Here is a 15,333-nt window from a genome sequence, read left to right on the forward strand (position 1 = left end):
ACATTCATCTTATTAAAGTTCAGTATCCAGCAGTAGCAGATCTGGGATCAGACCCCAAATGTTTCCCCAAAACATCTTCATCTTCACATAACAAAGGAGGAAATTGGATTTAAAACAAGTAGAAAAGCAGATATTGAAAAAGTGCTTTCAGGTCAATGGACAGTGTAACTGATGATTTAATATAATTTATAATTATAATTACCCCCATCCAAACTTATGCCCATCAAAACTTACCCCCACTCAAACTTACCCCATACCAACTTACCCAATCAAAACTTACCCCCACTCAAACTAACCCCATCCAAACTTACCCCATCAGAACTTACCCCATCCAAACTTACCCCCACTCAAACTTACCCCATCCAAACTTACCCCATCCAAACTTACCCCATCAAAACGTACCCCCACTCAAACTTACCCCATCCAAACTTACCCCCATCCAAACATACCCCCATCAAAACTTACTCCACTCAGACTTACCCCATCCAAACTTACGCCATCCAAACTTACCCCCCCAAACTTACCCCATCCAAATGTTCTCCATCAAGCTTACCTCCACTTTTAACTTACTCCTATCCAAACTTACCATCATCCAAACTTACCCCAACTCAAACTTACCCCAACTCAAACTTACCCCCATCCAAACTTACCCCATCCAAATATACTGCATCCAAACTTACACCCACTAAAACTTACCCCTACTCAAATTTGGCACCATCCAAACTTACCCCCACTCAATCTTACTCCTATCCAAACTTACCGCCACTCAAAAATAACCCATCTAAACTTACCCCCACTTAAACTCACACATCCAAACTTACTCCCACTCAAACTTACCCCTACTCAAACATAGTACCATCCAAACATGCCCATATCAAAACAACCCCACTGACATTTATCCCCATCCAAACTTACTCCATCTAAATGTACACCCATCCATTCTTACTCTACTCAGACTTACCCTTATCCAAACCTACCCCATTCAAACTTACCCCATCCAGGATTACCTCTACTTAAACTTACTCACATCCAAACTTACCCCATACAAACTTACCCCCCTCAAACTTTCCCCTACTCAAACTTGGCCCCATCCAAACTTACCCCATCCAAATATACTTTATCCAAACTTACACCCACTCATACTTACGCCCACTCAAACATACCCCCCACTCAAACTTTCCCCTACTTAAACTTGCCCCATCCAAACTTACACCCAATCAAATTTACCCCCACACAAAATTACCCCAACTCAAACTTACCCCCCATCTGAACTCTGAACTTACTTCACTCATAAACGTGTCCCCATCCAAACTTACCCCTATCCATATTTAAACCAAACAAACGTACCCCCGGGCCAAACTAACCCCATTCAAACCACTCAAACTTCCTCCTATCCAAAATTACTCTCCTCCACACTTACCCCCACTCAAACTTACTCCCATCCAAAATTACTTCCATCCACACTTACCAAATCCAAACTTAACTCCATCTAAACTTAGCCCTACTCAAACTTACCCCATCCAAACTTACTCCCATTCAAACTTACCCCTATCCAAACCTACCCCCACTCAAATGTACTCCCATCCAAAATGACTCTTATCCAAACTTACCTCCATCTCAAACTTACCCCATCCAAACTTAAACCTATCCAAACTTACTCCATCCAAACTTACCCCTATCCAAACTTACCAGCACTCAAACTTACCCCATCCAATATTACCAATTTAACCCTGTCCAAATTTACCTCCACTCACATTTATTCCATCCAAACTTACCTTCATCCAAACTTACCCCATCCAAATTTACTTCACTCAAAAACTTATCCCATCCAAACTTACCTCATCCAAACTTAGCCTATCCAAACTTATTCAATCCAGACTTACCCCATCTAAACTTACTCCATCCAACCATACCCCATCGAAACTTACTCCATTCAAACTTACCCCTATCCACACTTACCCCATTCAAACTTAATCCATCCAAACGTACTCCACTTAAACCTACCCCCATCCAAACCTATCCCACCCAAACCTTCCTCCACTCAAACTTACCCCATCCAAAATAACCTGAATCAAATCTTACCCCATCCAAACTTACCCCATACAGATTTACTCCACTCAAACTTACTTCACTCTAACTTACCCCAACCAATCTTAGTCAATCCAAACTTACCATTATCCAAACCTTCTCCTCTCAAAATTCAATTCAATTCAATTTAATTTATTTAGTGATTTTTACAATTCCCATTGTCTCAAAGTAGCTTTACAGAAGTATGACAACAGAAGAGAGAGAGAAAAGGAAATAAATATATAATAATAATAAGTAAAATAAATAAATGAATACAATTAAAGTTTTAAATTAATTAAAAAAATATTAAATTAAAATGTAAAATACTATATATCTATCCCTATCTCTAATGAGCAAGCCGGAGGCAACGGTGGTGAGGAAAAACTCCCCGAGATAATAAGAGGAAGAAACCTTGAGAGGAACCAGACTTAGAAGGGAACCTCATCCTCATTTGGGTGACACTCTACAGTAAATAGTGTAAATATAAATAATGTCCTTTCTACAACAGTTTATAATAGTGCAGCCGAGAGCTCCTGAGGAACTAATTCATTCATGGGTCATTGTAAACTCTAAGTTCAGCACAGACCTGATTGCTGATAAATGCAGACCATACAGCTGACTGACACAACATTGGTTCAAAAGAAAGCATGACAGTCTTCATCGACCACAATCCCATGAGACACTGGCTGACCATGCAGATCAATCCCTGGCAAGGTGACCACCAGACTCCAGCCAGCTGTAGAACATCAGGATTGATGAAGTAGCTCTGTAAGAAGAGACGATTAGGCTAGGAACCCGGAACACCGGGAGCTTGGGAGTGGCATAGCTCTCTCGACAGAGATAGATAAAAATTGTTGGTATGACTGTAATCAGGTGATGGACAATTTAAATTATGTGCAAAGGGCAGACAGGGCCTATGGCAAGGCTAGTTATGACATCATAACTAAAAGACTAAAGCCAGAAGGTGTGACAGACATGAGGGCTTCCTGGGATATAAAGCATACCACAGTCTGCAAACCCGAGCGACTTGCGAGGGTGGTAAGCTGACAGCATCAAGACATCCCAGTTCACCAAACATTCTATGCCAATGAAACTTTCAGATCTACTCCTTTACATAAGAAAAGCTATCCATAAAAATCTAGACTAAACAAATGTGTTTTTAGCTTGGACATAAATACTGAGGATCATAGGCGTGACAGATCATAAAAAAAAACAAAAGATCTCTCAGGTACTGTGGCACGAGACCATTAAGTGCTTTATAGGTTAATAATAGTATTTTATAATCAATGTGAAATTTACTACATCCAAACTTAGCCCATCCAAACATACCCCCACTCAAATTTACTCCCATCCAAACTTACTCCATTCAAACTTATTTGTTGCAGACTTACCCCCATCCAAACTTACTCCATCCAATCTAACCCCATCCAAACTTACTCCACTCAAACTTACCCCATCCAAACTTACCCCCATCCAAATATACCCCATCCAAACTTACTTTGATCAAAAACTTACCATCATTCAAAATTTCCCCAATCCAAACTTACTCCACTCAAACTTACCCATCTAAACTTACTCCATCCAGCCTTACCCCATCCAAACTTACTCCACTTAAACCTACCACCATCCAAACTTATCCTACGCACAAACCTACCCCCAGTCAAACTTACCCCATCCAAACGTACCCCATCCAGATTTACTAAACTCAAACTTGCCCTCACTCAAACTTACCCCCATCCAAAACTTACTCCACTCAAACTTACATCACTATAACTTACCCTATTCAATCTTAGTCCATCCAAACCAACCCTTATCCAAACCTTCTCCTCTTAAATTTACCCTATCCAAACTTGGCCCATTTAAATGTATTCGTTGCAGACTTACCCCCATCCAAACTTACACTATCCAAACTTACCCCCAACTAAACTTACTCCACTGAAACTTAACCCACTCAAACTTACCCATCCAAATTTACTCCACTCAAACATATCTCTGTTCCAATCTTACCCCATCCAAACTTATTCGTTCCAGACTTACCCCCATCCAAACTCACCGTATTCAAAATAACCCCCATCCACACTTATTTGATCAAGACTTACCTTATCCAAACTTACCCCATCCAAAACTTACTCCACTCAAACTTAACCCCATCCAAACTCATTCGATCCAGACTTACCCAATCCAAACCTACTTCATACAAAACTACCCACGTCCAAACTTACTCCACTCAAAGGTACCCCATCCAAACTTAACCCAACCAAAAACTTTCCCTCATGCAAACTTATTTGATCCAGACTTACCCCGTCTAAACTTACTCCATCCAACCTTACCCCATAAAAACCTACGCCACTCAAACTTAACCCTATCCAAACTTACTCCCATCCAAACTTAACCCCATCCAAACTTACTCAATCCAAACTTACCCCATCCAATCTTACCACACTGAAACATATCCCCATCCAATCCTATTCCATCCAAACTTACTACAATCAAAAACTTACCCTCATCCAAAATTACACCATCCAAAATTACCCCATCCAAATTTACTGCATCCAAGCTTACTCCATCCAAAATTACCCCCACCCAAACTTATTCATTCCAGACTTACCCCTATCGAAGCTTATCTCCATCCAAACTTACCCCATTGCAAACTTACCCCATCTAAACTTATACAGCTAAGTATGGTGACCCATACTCAGAATTTGTGCTCTGCATTTAACCCATCCAAAGTGCACACACAGCAGTGAACACACACACTGTGAACACACACCCGGAGCAGTGGGCAGCCATTTATGCTGCAGCACCCGGTGAGCAGTTGGGGGAGCAGTTGGGGGGGTTTGGTGCCTTGCTCAAGGGCACCTCAGTTGCGGTATTGCCGGCCCGAAATGAACCATTATCAAGACTTACTACCATCCAAACTTATTCCACTCAAACATACCACCTATCCAAACCTACTCTATCCAAAACTATTCCCATCCAAACTAACTCCATCCAAGCATACCCTATCCAAACTTACTACAATCAAAAACTTACCCCCATCCAAACTTACACCCATCCAAAATTACCCAATCCAGACTTACAGTATACTCAAACTTACCCCATCCAATCTTGCCACATCCAAACTTACTCCTTCCAAATGTACCCCATCCAAACGTACCCCTTACTCAAACGTACATTTATCCAAAGTTACCCCAATTCAAACTTACCGCATCCAAACTTACTTCACTTAAACCTACCCCATCCAAACCTAATCCAAAGTTACCCCCATCCAAACTTACTCGACTCAAATTTACTCATATCCAAACTTACTCCATCCAAACTTAACCCATACAAATTTACTCCACTCAGATTTACCCCATCCAAACTTACTCCATCCAAACTTACCCCATACAAATTTAATGCACTCACATTTACTCCATCCAAACTTACTCCAATCAAAAACTTACCCTCATCCAAACTTACTCCACTCAAATGTACCCATATCCAAACTTACTACATTTAAACTTAGCCTATCCAAAATTACCCCATCCAAACTTATTCTATCCAGACTTACCCCATCCAGACTTACTCCATCCAAACTTACTCCACTCAAAAACTTACCCTCATCCAAAATTACCCCCACCCAATCTTATTCATTCCATACTTACCCCATCCAAGCTTATCTCCATCCAAACTTACCCCATTCCAAACTAATCCCCATCCAAACATACCCCATCCAATCTTACTTACCCCATTCAAACTTACCCCATCCAATCTTACCCCTATCCAAACGTATTCCCATCTGAACTTATTTGATTCAGACTTACCCATCCAAACTTACCCCTATTCAAACTTACTCCATCCAAACTTACTCCATCCAATCTTACTCCACTCAAACTTACGATACCCTAACTTCCCCATCTAAACTTACTCCATCCAGCCTTACCCTGTCCAATCTTACTCCACTCAAAAGTACCCATCCAAACTTACTCCACTCAAATTTAACCCCATCCAAACTTACTCAATCCAAACATACCCCCACTCAAACCTACCCCTTTCCAAACGTAACCACACTCAATCTTACCCCCACTCAAAGTTACCCAGACTCAAACTTACCCCTTCATCCAAATTTGCCCCCACTCAAACTTACTCCATCCAAACTTACTTCACTCAAAAACTTACCCGATCCAAACTTACCCCATTCAAACTTAACCCCATCCAAACATATAACATACAAAACTACCCACATCCAAACTTACTCCACTCAAACTTAACCCATCCAAACTTAACCCAATCAAAAACTTACCCTTGTCCAAAATTACCCCATCCAAATGTATTCATTCCAGACTTACCCCCATCCAAACTTAATCCATCCAAACTTATTACCCATCCAAAACTTGATCTACATGTAAAAAAGGCACACTGAGACTTAGAGGAGGTAGTAAAAGCAAAGAAGTAAAGATTTCTTTTGGGACCGGAATGATAGTGGAGCTTTTGGAACATGAGGGGACTTCACACAGCTCCAGTGATCTGTTGAATATCTGTGTGAAGATGGGGGCCAGTTGATCAGCACAGGTTTTCAGACAGGCTGGTGAAACGCTGTCCGGGGCTGGAGCCTTTCTTCTTTTGTTCTTCCTGAAGACCTGACACACATCATCTTCACTGTCTTGAGCATGTTCAGCTCCAGGTTGTTAAGACTGCACCAGACAGCCAGTTCAACCTCCAGTCTGTAAGCAGACTCATCACTGTCCTGAATGTGCTGTCCTGATCAGTGTGGTGTCGTCTGCAAACTTCAGAAGCTTGACAGAGGGGTCATTAGGGGTGCAGTCATTTGTGTACAGAGAGAAGAGCAGTGGGGAGAGGACACAACACTGAGGAGCTCCAGTGCTGATGGTGCGGGTGCTGGATTTGAGTTTTCCCAGTCGCACTAGCTGCTGCCTGTCTGTCAGAAAGCTGGTGATGTCCTTCAGATAAGCCAAAACCAGTCTTTCAAATGATTTCATGACCACAGATGTTAGAGCCACAGGTCTGTAGTCATTAAGTCCGGTAATTTTGGATTTCTTTTGGGACCGGAATGATAATGGAGCTTTTGGAGCATGAGGGGACTTCACACAGCTCCAGTGATCTGTTGAATATCTGTGTGAAGATGGGGGCCAGTTGATCAGCACAGGTTTTCAGACAGGCTGGTGAAACGCTGTCCGGGGCTGGAGCCTTTCTTCTTTTGTTCTTCCTGAAGACCTGACACACATCATCTTCACTGAACTGAATTTTAGGTGTGTTGGGGTCGGGGTTTACAGGAGGTGAGAATTGGGCTTTTTCAAACCTGCAGTAGAACTCGTTCAGGTCGTCTGCCAGTTGTTGATTCACCACAGTGCTGGGGGGATGGTGTCGTGTAGTTGGTATGTGTGTGTTGGTAGGTGTGTTATGTGCCTATGTGTTTAGGTGACCTCCCAGTCACCTCAGCAAGGTCAGATCGTATCAAGCACATGCACCCCAAGTTCCCATCCTTTCAGTACATAGCATGTTTATGGCAGGAACGTTTATAGCAGGAACATGGGCCTACTGTTCTCTCTTCCTAGTCTAACACACAGAATTTACTATGAAAGCATATATAAACACTCATGATATTTAAAATTTCCACTACACTCCGCTCAAACGTACCCCATTCCAACCTTTCCCCATCCAAACTTACCCCATCCAAACTTACCCCCATCCAAAATTACTCCACTCAAACATACCCCCATCTAAACTTACTCCACTTAAACTTACTCCGTCCAAACTTACTCCACTCAAATTTACCACTATCCAAACTTACTCCATCTAAACTTACTCCACTCAAACATACCGCCCATCCAAACCTACTCTAGCCAAAACTACCCATCCAAACTTACTTCACTCAAACTTAGTCCAGTCAAAAACACCCTCAGCCAAAATTACCCCTATCCAAACTTACTACATCCAAACTTACCTCATACAAAATTACCCCAATCCAACTTTATTCTATCCAGACATACCCCCATCCAAACTTACTCCACTCAAACTTATGGCACTCTAATTTACCCCATCCAAACTTACCCTTATCCAAACCTTCCCCTCTCAAATTTACCCCATCCAAACTTACTTCAACCAAACCTCCCCCATCCAAACTTACCCCACTTAAATTTACTCCCATCCAAATTTACCCTTATCCAAACTTATACCCACTAAAACTTACCCTATTCAAACTTATTCCCTTCCAAATTTACCCCCACTCAAACTTAGCCCCATCCGAACTTAATTCACTAAAAAACTTTGAAAAAAACCTGAACTAAAAAACCTGAACTTCTGAAACTTCAGCCCCATCTGAACTTAGCCCTATCTAATTTTTCCCCCACTCAAACTTAAACCCATCCAAACTTATTCCATCCAACCCCCCCACTCAAACTTAACCCTAACCCTATCCAAACGTAACCCCACTCAATCTTACTCCGATTCAAACTTACCCCTCCACTCATACTTACTCCATTCCAAACTTATCCTTATCCAAACTTAGTCCATCCAAACTTACCCCCACTAAAATATTACTCCCATCCAAACTTACCCCAATCAAATCTTACCCCATCCAAACTTACTCCCATTCAAACTTACCCCATTCAATCTTACTCCCTCCAAACATTCCCCCATCCAATCTTGCACCCATCACATATTATTCCATCCAAACTTACTCCACTCAAACTTACCCCATCTAATCTTACTCCATTCAACCTGGATCTTTGTTATAACAGTAATATTTTAGGGCTGCTGAAAAGAAAGCATAAAACACACCAAGTCATAATCCACCTCTCCTCATTGCCCTTGGAGTTTAATCTCCACACACACACACACACACACACACACACACACACACACACACACACACACACACACACACACACAGACATCTATAAGAACATGGACCAGATTAACGCTCTCAGCATTTGTAAAGACAAATAATTTGACTTTTGCTCCTTTATAATTGGTCCTATTGTGTTAGAGAGTGTTTCAGTGTTATTTGCCAAAGAACTAAATCACACTCAGACACCAAGGGGCAGAATGTCAGACACCAAGGGGCAGAATGTCAGACACCAAGGGGCAAAATGTCATACACCAAGGGGCAGAATGACAGAAACCAACGTGGCAGAATGACAGACACCAAGGGGCAGAATGACAGACACCAAGGGACAGAATGACAGACACCAACGTGGCAGAATGACAGTCACCAAGGGACAGAATGACAAACACCAGGGGCAGAATGACAGACACCAAGGGACGGAATGACAGACACCAAGGGGCAGACTGACAGTCACCAAGGGACAGAATGACAGACACCAAGGGGCAGAATGACAGACACCAAGGGGCAGACTGACAGTCACCAAAGGGCAAAATGACAGACACCAGGGGGCAGAATGACAAACACCACTTGGCATAATGCAGCTTAAACTCCATCATCTAATCATCAACTGGGTAAAATATGACAGAGATAATAACCTTTACTAACAAAGCTTCCCCAGTCAGTGTGCACAAAACAATCAAGGTGTGTGTGTGTGTACGTGTGAGAGAGAGAGAGATGACAATGACAGATGAAGTTGCCTCTGATCAAGAGTGCGTAAGGTTTAAGGGACTAGTTGTTCAAAACTCTTTTTATCGAGAGAAAGAGGAACAACTCCCTGATGCCTGTGTGTGTATGCGTGTGTGTGTGTGTGTGTGTGATCAGTATCTGTTCTCAGAGCCCCTCCATCAATCTGCACACACTCGTATAATGAACTGTTTGTTTCAAAGGAGATACTTATAGCAACACACACACACACACTCTGCAGCCATTGTATGAGTGTACGAGATTTTACTACGCTCTAGAAGTGAAACAAACACAATCTGTGTCAGGCTCACAATGTTTGTGTAAATGGTGAAGAATTATTACTTTTATTACACACACCATTTTATGTCTCACATAGCAGATTGCTGAGGTTGATCCGTGTTGAGATGCTCAAGGAAATTACAGCCTGTGTGTGTGTGTGTGTGTGTGTGTGTGTGTGTGTGTGTGTGTGTGTGTGTGTGTGTGTGTGTGCATGCAGTCCTCCTCCTTGAGGCACTTCCCCTCTGTTATGTGATCAGAGAGATCTGTGTGTCAGCCGTTACTAGGTAACATGGTCGCCTTCAGCTCAGGTACACCGCTGTGCGTGTGTGTGTGTGTGTGTGTACTATCTGTTAAAATGATGCAACTGGGTCTGTAAAAGAGACAATGTCCATCTGACATGACAGTGTGAATGTTTTACTCTTCCAGAACAGAAAGAAGGTAGAGAAATAGATAGAGGAAGACACAGAGAAAGATAGAAAGACACCTGTCGTTCTATCTTGGCCTGACAAGTTGAGAGACAGGAGGAGTCAATATCTTTGTGATAGTGTTAATATCATGCACCAGCGCTACTGTATGTATATAATTGCCATTGTTAAAAATGCTAGATCAGTGCAGGAGTGTGAGGATAACAATGATTATGATGATGAGGATAATGACAATGATGATGATAACGATGATGATGATGAATACAATGATGAATGTCAGTGTATGACGAGTCACCAAGGAGAAGAACAGGCTCAGCATCCATCATAGTGAAATTTCACTTTGTGTGTGTGTTGTACTGTTTCAGAAAAGTGGGCTTCATTACATTATGACTTTGTACTGCAGTGTGTCCTTCTAAGTGAAGTTCATTTATAAAGTAATCACCTACTACACACTTTATACATAATTACTTTCTGGTTGCAGAAACCTTATGAGGTACTTTGTGTGTGTGTGTGTGTGTGTGTGTGTGTGTGTGTGTGTGTGTGTGTGTTTCTGCATTCTATTTGGGTGTGAGAGAGCCTGTTGGAAGGCGTGCATAATCTTGTGTGTGTGTGTGTGTGTCTCCTTCCTGCTATAACTCAGATTAGTGCTGTGTCTAATTGCGTTCGATCCGTTTGCCCTGGCGTGTCATGCGATATTTTCCTACCAGTATTTAACGCTGGCCGAATGACTGATGAGACGCAGCTAGCGTAAAATCACCCGCAGCCGAGACACACACACACACACACACACACACACACACACACACACACACACACATCTGAAGGTGGTGAATTATAAGGCACACTCTAATTGCAAACTAATTGCCATACAAACCTCATATTCTGTGGCAGTAACAAAATATAAATAAAATGTTTATAAAGAGCACCAGCTCAAAAGTATGTGTTTGTTCAGTTTCACTAATATATTAAAATATTTAATGTTGTTATTTCCTGTGTAAATAAGGGAAAGTGGCTGGATTGATGCTCCTTAGATGAATTCTGTCCTGTTTCAGACCTCACCTCACCTCTTATTGTGGCCGAACATGTAAATTAAATCTTTAGATAAATCTAATAAAAGATGTAATGTATAGCTCACTGAGGGATTTACATTTTATAAAAACAAAACATTCTGATAATAATTCTTTTATTGCCCTGCTCTTTCTCCCCTAATCTGATGCTCCATGTTTTCTCTGCAGATACTGTAGTTCTTTGTGCCCTGGTATCTTTACTTTGTTTCTCTTTCTGTCGGTTCCTAACCAGCTTGTTCTTAATACCATGTTTGATAAGAAAGTGTTCCTTTTTTCTAATTCTTATTTTTGTTCCTTATTTCTTTGCCGTTGTTCCATAGGGCCCTGCTCTCTGCTATCTAGTAGATTATTTCAGTTAATATTTCTACTATTTTAATCAGATTAATCAGATTTTCTGGTACTTTACTCTTTAATTGTGCTTCACTGATCTTTTGTCCCATCATTTTAGTGCTTTACTACAACATGTAATACTTCAATCAGCACATTGTTACTTGTTTCCTAGTTGCTTTTCTATTTTTATTTACAGCATCATAGCCCTTAATTTAACAAGAAAAAGTTATCACTACAGTTTGTTATTCAACAGCGTTATATAATGGATAATGTACATTATCCATCAAGACTAGCTATAACATCATAACTAAAAGTCTAGAGCCAGAAGGTGACACAGACATGAGGGCTTCCTGGGATGTAAAGCGTCCCACCACTCCACAGTCAGTAAAGCCTGAGCGACTTGTGAGGGTGGTAAGGAGACAACATCCAGACATCCCAGTTCACCAAACACTCTATGCCCATGAGCCCTCCAGATCTGCTCCTTTACTTAAGAAAAGCTATTCATAAAAATCTAAACTACACAAATGTGTTTTTAGCCTGGACTTAAACACTGAGACTGTGTCTGAGTCCCGAACACTAATTGGAAGTCTGTTCCATAACTACCTAATAGCCTGCACCTTTTGATTGAAGTAGGCATGACGGATCATTAAAAAACAAAAGATAACTCGTGTGACCATTAAATGTTTTACAGGTCAGTAATAGAATTTTATAATCAATCCAAAACTTGACTGGAAGATTGGGGTGATGCATTCAGACAGTAAAGCATTACAATAATCCAACCTAGAGGTAACAAATGCATGAACTAGTGTTTCTGCATCATGTAATGACATCATATTTCTTATCTTAGTAATATTTCTGAGATGAAAGAAGGCGACCCTTGTGGTATTATTTATGTGAGCTTCAGATGAGAGACCGGTATCAATAATCACACCGAGGTCTTTTACTGCTGCACATGATGTAATAGAAAGACCATCCAGAGTTACTCTGTAATCAGAAAGCTTACTTCTGTCTGTCTGTGGTCCTGGTACAAGAACTTCTGTGTGTCAGAGTTAAGCAGGAGGAAGTTAGTAAGTGTCCACTGTCTAATGTCCTTCACACAATCTGACTGAGCTGAAACATATAGCTGTGTGTCATCAGCATAACAGTGGAAGCTAATACCATGTTTACAAATAATTGCACCAAGTGGTAACATATATAGGGAGAAAAGCAATGGGCCTAAAACAGAACCTTGCGGAACACCAAACATCACCTTAGTTTGTTTAGGGTAATCACCATTTAGATCTATGAACTGATATTGATCCATTAAATAAGACCTTATCCAGGAGAGGACTGTCCCTTTAACAACAACACCAACAACATGTTGTAGCCTATTATGTAGAATAGCATGGTCAAATGCTATCAAATGCTGCACTATGATCAAGTAACACTAGCAAAGAGACACAACCCTGATCAGATACCAGTAACAGGTCATTTACGAGTTTAATCAGTGCTGTCTCTGTGCTATGATGAGGCCTAAATCCTGACTGATACATTCCATCAATGGTATTCCTATGCAGGTTTGAAGTTAACTACTGTATATGACCTTTTCTAGGATTTTGGAGATAAAGGAAAGTTTGATATTACCTCCACCCCAGCCTGTTGATGTATATACAGTGGTGTGAAAAAGTGTTGGCCCCTTCCTGATTTTTTATTTTTTTGCACGTTTGTCACACAGGGCCATGTGGGTTTGGATTTTGTTTTCCCTTAATAATAAAAACCTTCATTTAAAAACTGCATGTTGTGTTTACTTGTGTTATCTTTGACTAATATTTAAATTTGTTTGATGATCTGAAACATTAAAGTGTGACAAACGTACAAAAAAACAGGAAGGGGGCCAACACTTTTTGACACCACTGTAACTGTATCTGGGCAGCTTTATTTAATGCTTCAGAAATCACCATTTCAGCTAAACCGTTTTATTAAACCTGTTATACTTAACAGTCCTAGCTTCAGATTAAAATATTTACATTCACTATGATCTAGTTTTATTCTAATCCATTTACTACAACAAATTTTTTGTATTTATATATTTATTGTACCAGCTCTAATCGTCTTCTGTGCCATGAAGATTTTGGACCTCCACTGAGATGAGGGCGACTCTGAGGATCCTGAGACATCTAGAGATCTACCAGCTCCAGTTAGACTCTGTGATACTAAAGAGGAGATGTGAACTCCTGGTCTTTTACATCACTACAACATTTATCAGACTGTATATTTATAATCACACCCCCAGTGTCACCCAGATGAGGATGAGGTTCCCCTTTGAGTCTGGTTCCTCTCAAGGTTTCTTCCTTTACCATCTACGGGAGTTTTTCCTCCCCACAGTCACCTGAGTCACCTCAGACTTGCTCATTGGGGATAAATACAAACACATTTAAATATATCTAATATTAATCTGGAGTTTTTGTATTAAATTAATCTTTATATTATTCTTTATAATAACCTTCTGTTCTGTGTTTATGTTCTGTAAAGCTGCTTTGTGACAATGTCAATTGTAAAAAGCGCTATACAAATAAACTTAAATTGAATTGAATTGAATTTAATTACTACATTGGCAGACTCCTTTCTCTAGAGTGACATATGCAAGTGCTTTGAAGTCTCTATCAGTGAATGGAAGAGGTAGGTCTTCTGTCATTTGAAGACAGCCAGTAACTTAGATGTTCTGACATTGATTGTAAGTTCATTCCACCACTTCAGTGCCAGAACAGAGAAGAGTCTGTCTCTAAATTGTGAACCCTGGATGACGACTCAATGCAGATAGAAGACAGTCAGATTATAATCCTCAGAAGAACCTATGCTTGGCCAAGACCATAAGATTATATCTGTAAATCTGTCATATCACTATATCTGGTGCCCTGGCTACCCTGACTATCCAAGGAAGAACATCCACAGCCATCTTTAGGCAAAAATTTTAATCTTTTGGCTGTTAATAGAAGGCTGTCTTCATCAGCAGCAGTGAGTGATTCTTAGAGGAAGGAAGTTCCATGCATAACTTAATATTGTAGCAGCAATAAACAGTTATTCCTTCATAAAACTATGATAACTATGAACAACTATGAACTGGACTATGAAAGCAAAAAATAAATAAATAAACAAATAAATAACACAGAAACAAGGTGTAAACTTCTCTGTCCTAAAGATTTCAGAAATTTACAGTTACCTCTGACAGTTACCAAAGTGCTGACTCTGGAGGCTTCTTTTATACATAAAGAAATGTATCTTTACAGAAAACTTCACAATGTCAATAACATGCTGTTTTCAGAAACTAATTAACTTCAGTGTGGTAGAAATGGGTCTCTGTAGTTTCTAGGACTCCCTTCCTCCCATGGCCTGTATCCAGTACAGCCTTTAATAGTCTCACTGGAACAAAGTATGTAGTTCTGCTTCTACTGCGGATGACCACTCAAGATGCCACAGAAAGTCAAGTTAATTATGCCGTAAACAAGACACAAAAAACAAGCCCACACCCTTAAACAGTCCACATTATAAAATAACCTTATTCCACAAAATTGTTAGCTACACTCTTAAATAAAATCACAAATAATTTAAGCTA

This window comes from Tachysurus vachellii, chromosome 24, assembly GCF_030014155.1.
Source record: "Tachysurus vachellii isolate PV-2020 chromosome 24, HZAU_Pvac_v1, whole genome shotgun sequence".
Taxonomy (NCBI): domain Eukaryota; kingdom Metazoa; phylum Chordata; class Actinopteri; order Siluriformes; family Bagridae; genus Tachysurus; species Tachysurus vachellii.